The following is a 7,272-nucleotide window of genomic DNA, read 5'->3' as shown; positions in this document are numbered from 1 at the left end:
TGGTATGTGTATTTGTGTTAATGAAAGTAAATTACTTTTATATGCAGACGACAGTGTTTTACTCTATTATGATACAAGTCCTAAGCTGATCGGTGAAAAACTTAGCTTAGAATTATCAAATTATGTTAAATGGATGACAGATAATAAGCTTAGCTTACATGTTGGTAAGACTGAAAGTATTTTGTTTTGTTCGCGGGGTAAGTCTGAGCATACAGATGATTTCAATATATACTATAACAATCAATTAATTAAGAGACAGAATTCCGTGAAGTATTTAGGCCTGATATTAAATAGTGATCTCTCATGTACATCTATGGTTGACTCTATTGTCAAAAAAGCTAATGCTCGCTTGAAATTTCTATACCGGTACCAAAATTGCATGAATACGAAATCCAGACGCATTTTAAGCTTTTCATTAATACAGTGTTTATTTGATTATGCTAATGCAGCATGCATGGTACGTCAGTCTTGGAAAGGTTGATCAAAAAAGTTTATAATTATTCAAAATAAGATTGTTATATTTATTACTTGCTTACACCCAAGAACACATGTTGGGAAGAATGAAATCGAAAAAGCGGGCCTTCTTGGCATAGACTTGAGGTCGCAACAACTTATACTTCACCATGTTCATAAAATGTTCTATTCAAACGAATATCATTACATATCAAAAAAATTTACACGGTCATCTAATATTCACGGGCATGAAACAAGAAATAGCCTGTTTAACTTTGTGGTACCTATGAGAAAAGGTCAAATTGGCAACACATTTTATTATAAAGGTATACATTTTTGGAATTCCCTCCCTAATCAGGTTAAATCGGTTAAGACTTTTACACAATTTAAAAGAGTATTGAAACAACACTTAAAAAATGTCCCCACTCTGTCATGTCTGTAATGTTAAATATTCTTTCTAATTTCATGTGCCATCGTGTAGTCAACTATTTAGAAATGATTTATTCAATCAACTTGTTTTACATTGTTTCATCATCTTTTGTTGTTTGCGTGAAAGTTTGATGTCTAACTTATTCGTACTTTTTCATATCTTAGGTTTAACGATTCATGAATCTTGTATTAGTTACGATGCATTAAGCACTACTTAAAAACTGATTATTAGTATAATATGTAACTTAGAAGTAATGATCGTTTACTCAACCTGTTTTACAATTATTTTAATCATATTTTGTTGACTGCGTAAATGTTTTTCATGACAAACTTATTTATTTTTGTCTTTTTATATATTAAGTTTTACAATTCATCGTGTTAATTTAGTGGTCTAGACTTAATTGATGTAGTTTGTAGATTTCTATAGGTGTTTTTTCATAGATGTACATTGTCTTCAATTACTGATGTAAGGACCCCATTGGAAATAAGCCATCTCGGCTTTCATGGGCAATCCTGTCAAGGTATACACTTCTGTTCATATTTTCTTGTACTTGTTCATAGTTACCTGACAAATAAAATCAATCAATCAATCAATCAATCAATCAATCGATCGTGAATGTGATAAATTATTAGTGGAACGGTCTTACCTAAAAATAATTGTAAAAGATTATAGATTCATGAACTCTCAGGGGATTATATAAATACTAAAAAAGTTTGCTCGCATTTTGAGCTTGCATTGTCTGTTGAGTCACTTGAGTGACATAATAATCTGCTCAAGTGAATATTAACATTGGGCTTGGAATATCCCGCTATCCTCCTCGTGATTCAAGTTTTCATTATTTTGTTTTAATCGAAATACGCATCCCGTTCATGATTACAACAATTTTCAGATCGTATTTTGTGAGATACATATCCTCTTGATGAATTCTTTCAAACACCTCTTAAAATGTTAAGAGTTTTGGGACTTATTGGAAAAATAAAGCGCAGTATAATGATTAATTAGAAATTATGTCATATTTTCAGGTCAGTATATCAAATATTTTCAGCTCGCGCTTTGCATTCGCATTATGCATTCTGTTCATGATTACAAAAAGTCCTTATAACGTCCCGTTTTTAGATCAAATTCGCCAAAAAAAATTTACTCGCGCTCCCCTCTCGCATAATCTACTTATAGTGCAATCCATAATATGTCAAAGAAAGCTATATATAGGTTTTCTCTCAGATCAGTATATTGTGATAGACAATTTTTTCTCCATCTTTTTTTCTTCAAAAACTTGCTTAAAGGACAAGTCCACCCCAACAAAAAAATTGATTTGAATAAAAAGAGAAAAATCCAACAAGCATAACACTGAAAATTTCATCAAAATCGGATGTAAAATAAGAAAGTTATGACATTTTAAAGTTTCGCTTATTTTTCACAAAAAAATTATATGCACATCCTAGTCGGTATGCAAATGAGGAGACTGGTGACGTCATCCACTCACTATTTCTTTTGTATTTTAGTATATGAAATATTCTAATTTTCTCCTCATTGACAAGTGAAACAAAGATTAATTCCTCCCTGAACATATGGAATTAGCCTTTTTTGATACTATATGGTTCAGTCAAGTTGGTCCTCATTGTCAAATCTGCAAAACATGAAATATTGTATAATTCAAAGTATTTTTATTTCAAACAATAAAAAACAAAAGAAAAAATGGGTGATGGACATCATCAACCGACTCATTTACATGTCACTGAGTTGTGCATATCACTGTTTTGTGAAAAATAAGCGAAACTTTAAAATGCCATAACTTTCTTATTTTACATCCGATTTTGATGAAATTTTCAGCGTTAAGCTAGTTTGGTTTTTCTATATTTATTCAAATCAACATTTTTCTGGGGTGGACTTTACTTTTAAACTGTTCGTGTTTTTTAGGTCGGTATACACTAGCGTACCTACGGGGGGGGGGGCAGGGGGGCAGTCTGCCCCCCTGACGAGTCACAACCAATGCAAATAACGTATACATGCCCCCCTGACGAGCTTGAAAAACCTTTTTTGCCCCCCCCCCCTGACGAGGTTGAAGAACCTTTTTGCCTCCCCTGACGAGCTTGAAGACTTTTTTTTTTTTTTTTTTTTTTTTGCTTGTCAATTTTTTTCTGGTACGAAATTCTTTATATGTGATTGAAGACCTTTTTTTTTTTTTTTTTTTTTTTGCTTGTCAAATTTTTTGGCGGACGGTTTGCCCCCCCCCACCTGTGAAAAATCCTAGGTACGCCACTGTCGGTATATCAAACATTTTTAGCTTGTGCTTCGCACTGTTATCAATTTTTATTCGTTAAACATCTAGCCTATTGTAATCCTGGGGGCCGTTTCATAAAGCTGCATGTTCGTAAGTTAAGGCGACTTTAAGAGCGACTGGTGAACCCTAATTTTTACGCGCTAAACCATCGCCAATTCAATATACCATTTAGTAATTTACTACAAGAAAGGTTCACCATTCGTTCTTAAAGTCGCCTTAACTTACGAACAGCTTTCAAGATTCAAGATTCAAGATTTATTAAAACATATGATCGCAGCTTGTTAAGCTGAATTGACAAATGTTTTACAAAAGAGCATAAAATATACATAAAATCAACAAAAAAGTAATGTTACAAAAAAGTCAAAAAATTACAAAAATAATTACGGTATAATCATAATAATAATGAAGTGATCTTAGTTTTGGAAAGCTTTGAAAAAAGTACATATGTTGGAAAAAAATTCACTAAATATAAAATTATTGTAATGTAATATGGGTTTAAAGAAGAATTGAAAGGAAATTTGTTGTAACGGCTTTAAGTAGATTCAGTATTGATAATTGAAAATGAGAAAAGAGCATCAAAAATTACTGTCTAATGTGAGAGTAACTTAAGGATCTTAGTTGGAATGAAACATTCATGATTTATGAAACACCCACCTGATATCATTTTCAGCTCGCATTAGACTGGTGAGATATGTGTCCCTTTCAAAACAAACGAGTTACTGCAAACAATCCTTTATAGGTCCTTTTCAGGTCAGTAAAAATTTCAGCTCTCTCTTCCCGCCCGCATTGAATTTTTTTTTTTTTTTTTTTTTTTTTTTTTGGGGGGGATATCATGTTTCTTTTCAACGATTACAAAATGCGCCATTTCAGGGGGGTGTTTCTTCTTCTTCTTCTTCTGTATCCTTCCTCCGCTGTATCGGAGATCCGCAGTTTAATACTGCATTAACATTAGCGTTACATATTTTGACGTGAGAGTAAGGTAGATCGAGAGAGGTGAATTTTATGCAAGAAATTTAAGACAAGTAGGTTGAGGTCGTTTCTGGAGGAATCTGCTAATTCGACGTCAGGAAGAAACAGGACGGAAGCGGTAAATTGTTGAGGTTCTTGATCTTTGAAATGCACAGAAAAATTCATAAAGCTGTTTGTAAGTTACGAACGACTGGTGATCCTTTCTTAGAAGCTAAATCCACATACCAATGAAAAGTTTGCACGCATAATAATACCTCAAGAAAGGATCACCAGTCGTTTTTAAGTCGCTCTTAACCATAGAGATGTATACATCTCTATGCTCTTAACTTACGAACAGCTTTTAGTCCAGGATAGAAGAGGCATAACCTTGTTTTTTTATATATACAATATTTTTTGATGGTTTCTTGTCAATTCGAGGGTGCTGATTACGAATCTGAATGATGCCACTCGTGTAACCTTGAGCATTTTCCGCAAATTGGCAAAATCCAATATGGCCGCCAAAATATGCAAATTACCCATGAAAATCATAAAATTGTCCACACATTGGCTATGAAATTCATGAAATTGTGTGGCAGGAGTGAAATACTCTGTCAAAAAATAATTTTTGACAAAATATTTATTTTCCTGATATTCAAAATGGCCGCCATAGGCCCCTGTATACTATATTATGTACAATATGAATAGGGAAAACTAATTTTCACAAAAATGAGCACTAAACTGCAAAAAATCGCGATGTATGAACGAAGCAATATATGCAAATCATCATTACTAACGAGATATATCATTTATTATGTCATATATGGGAACATTGCAGTATTTTGATATCTAAAATAGCTGCCACTGGCCCAAACAGTATTGCGTATAATGGCAATGGGGGCCAAAAAATTCACAAGAATGATCACTAAAATGCATATTATTAAGATTAAATGAGTGGAATACTGACTAAAAACATAATTGTTAACGAAATATATTATTATATGCCATGTATGTGATGAATGTTGTATTTTTATATTCAAAATGGCTGCCAAAGGCCCTAAAAGTATTATGCACAATGAGAAAGAGGAGCAAAGAAATCACAAGAGTGAGCTCTAAAATGCATATATATGTGATAAATTAATGGGATACTGTCTAAAAACGTATTTTCTAACAAAACATATCATTCAGGTTTCAAGTTTGTGTTAAATACTGTATTTTGACATTCAAAATGGCCGCCATAGACATTAACTGTATTATGTACAATGCAAATTGGGAAACCAATATTCACAGGAGTGAGCACCATAAATGCACGTAATAGTGATCTATGAGTAAAATATTGTCTGAAAGCATAATTTCTATTAAGATATATCATTTATTCTGCCAGTTAGGTGATAAATACTGTTATTGGAATGTCAAAATTGCCGCTACAGGCCCTTACGGTATTATGCACAATGTGAATGGGAACAAATCATTTCAACAGAATTTGGCTTTGCTTGGCCAAATGGTGATGTATGGGTGAAATATTGTCTGAAAACATGATTTATAACAAAATGTATCATATCTTTTGTAATTTAGGTGATAAATACTGTATTTCAACATTCAAAATGGCTGCCATATGCCCTTTTTGTGAACATTATTTGTCTCCATTCAAATTGTATATTATACGATAAGGGCCTATGGTGGCCATTTTCAATTTAAAAATGCAGCATTTATCACCTTAATTACACAACATTATGATATATCTCGTTAGAAACCATGGTTTTAGACAATATTTCACCCTTAGATCACAATTATATGCAATATTTAGAGTCAAGCAAAGCCAAATTCTGTCAAAATTCTATGTCCCATGTTACAATGTACACAATACTTTTAGGACCTACGGCAGCCATTTTGGATTTCAAAGTACAGCATTTATTACCTCCACGACCAATATGTGATGTATTTAGTTAGAAACCATGTTTAAGACAATATTTTTACTCGTACATCACAGTTATATGCATTTTATGATTCTCACTCTTGTGAAAATTAGTTTCCCTATTCGCATGTTACATAATATAGTTAGGGCTTGTAGAGGTTATTTTGAATGTCAAAATACAGTATTTATCACCTATATGGCAGAAGAAATGCTATAATTAAAAAAAAAATACGTTTTCAAATAACATTTTACTCGTACAACAGGATTATATGGATGTCATAGTCAAGCAAATCCAAGTTCTTACAAAATTTTATGTCCCCATTCACATTGTAGATAATACTGTTAGTGCCTATAGGGGCCATTTTTAATTTCATAATACAGCATTTATCTCATGCATGACAAAAGAAATGATATGTCTTGCTATAAAACATGTTGTCAGACAATATTTTACTCGTAGATCACAATTACATGCATTTTATGTTTCTTACTCGTGTGAAAATTAGTTTCTCCATTCGCATTGTACATGACAAATATAGGGCCTATGGCGGCCATTTTGAATTTCAAAATGCAGCATTTATTACATAAATGGCATATTAACAATTATGTTTTTAGTCAGTATTCCACTCTTTATCTTAATAATATGCATTTTAGTGCTCACTCTTAATTGTCATTTTTTTGGCCCCGGCCATTGCCATTGTACATAATACTGTTTGGGCCAGTTGGCTATTTTAGATATCAGAATACAGCAATGTTCCCATATATGACATAATAAATGATATATCTCGTTAGTAATGATGATTTGCATATATTACTTCGTTCATACATCGCGATTTTTTGCAGTTTAGTGCTCATTTTTGTGAAAATTAGTTTTTCCTATTCATATTGTACATAATAGAGTATACAATGGCCTATGGCGGCCATTTTGAATATCAGGAAAATAAATATTTTGTCAAAAATCATTTTCTGAGAGAGTATTTCACTCCTGCCACACGATTTCATGCATTTCATAGCCAATGTGCGGACTATTTTATGATTTTCATGGGTAATTTGCATATTTTGGCGGCCATATTGGATTTTGCCAATTTGCGGAAAATGCTCAAGGTTACACGAGTGGCATCATCCAGATTCGTAATCAGCACCCTCGAATTGACAAGAAACCATCAAAAAATATTGTATATATAAAAAAACAAGGTTTGGTCAAGTTTCTATGGGGCCTATCCTGGACTATTTATGAAACGGCGCCCAAGT

This window comes from Lytechinus pictus, chromosome 15 (assembly GCF_037042905.1).
Source record: "Lytechinus pictus isolate F3 Inbred chromosome 15, Lp3.0, whole genome shotgun sequence".
In the NCBI taxonomy this organism is placed as follows: Eukaryota; Metazoa; Echinodermata; class Echinoidea; order Temnopleuroida; family Toxopneustidae; genus Lytechinus; species Lytechinus pictus.
The sequence above is the reverse complement of the archived record's forward strand: the minus strand, read 5'-3'. Positions refer to the sequence as shown.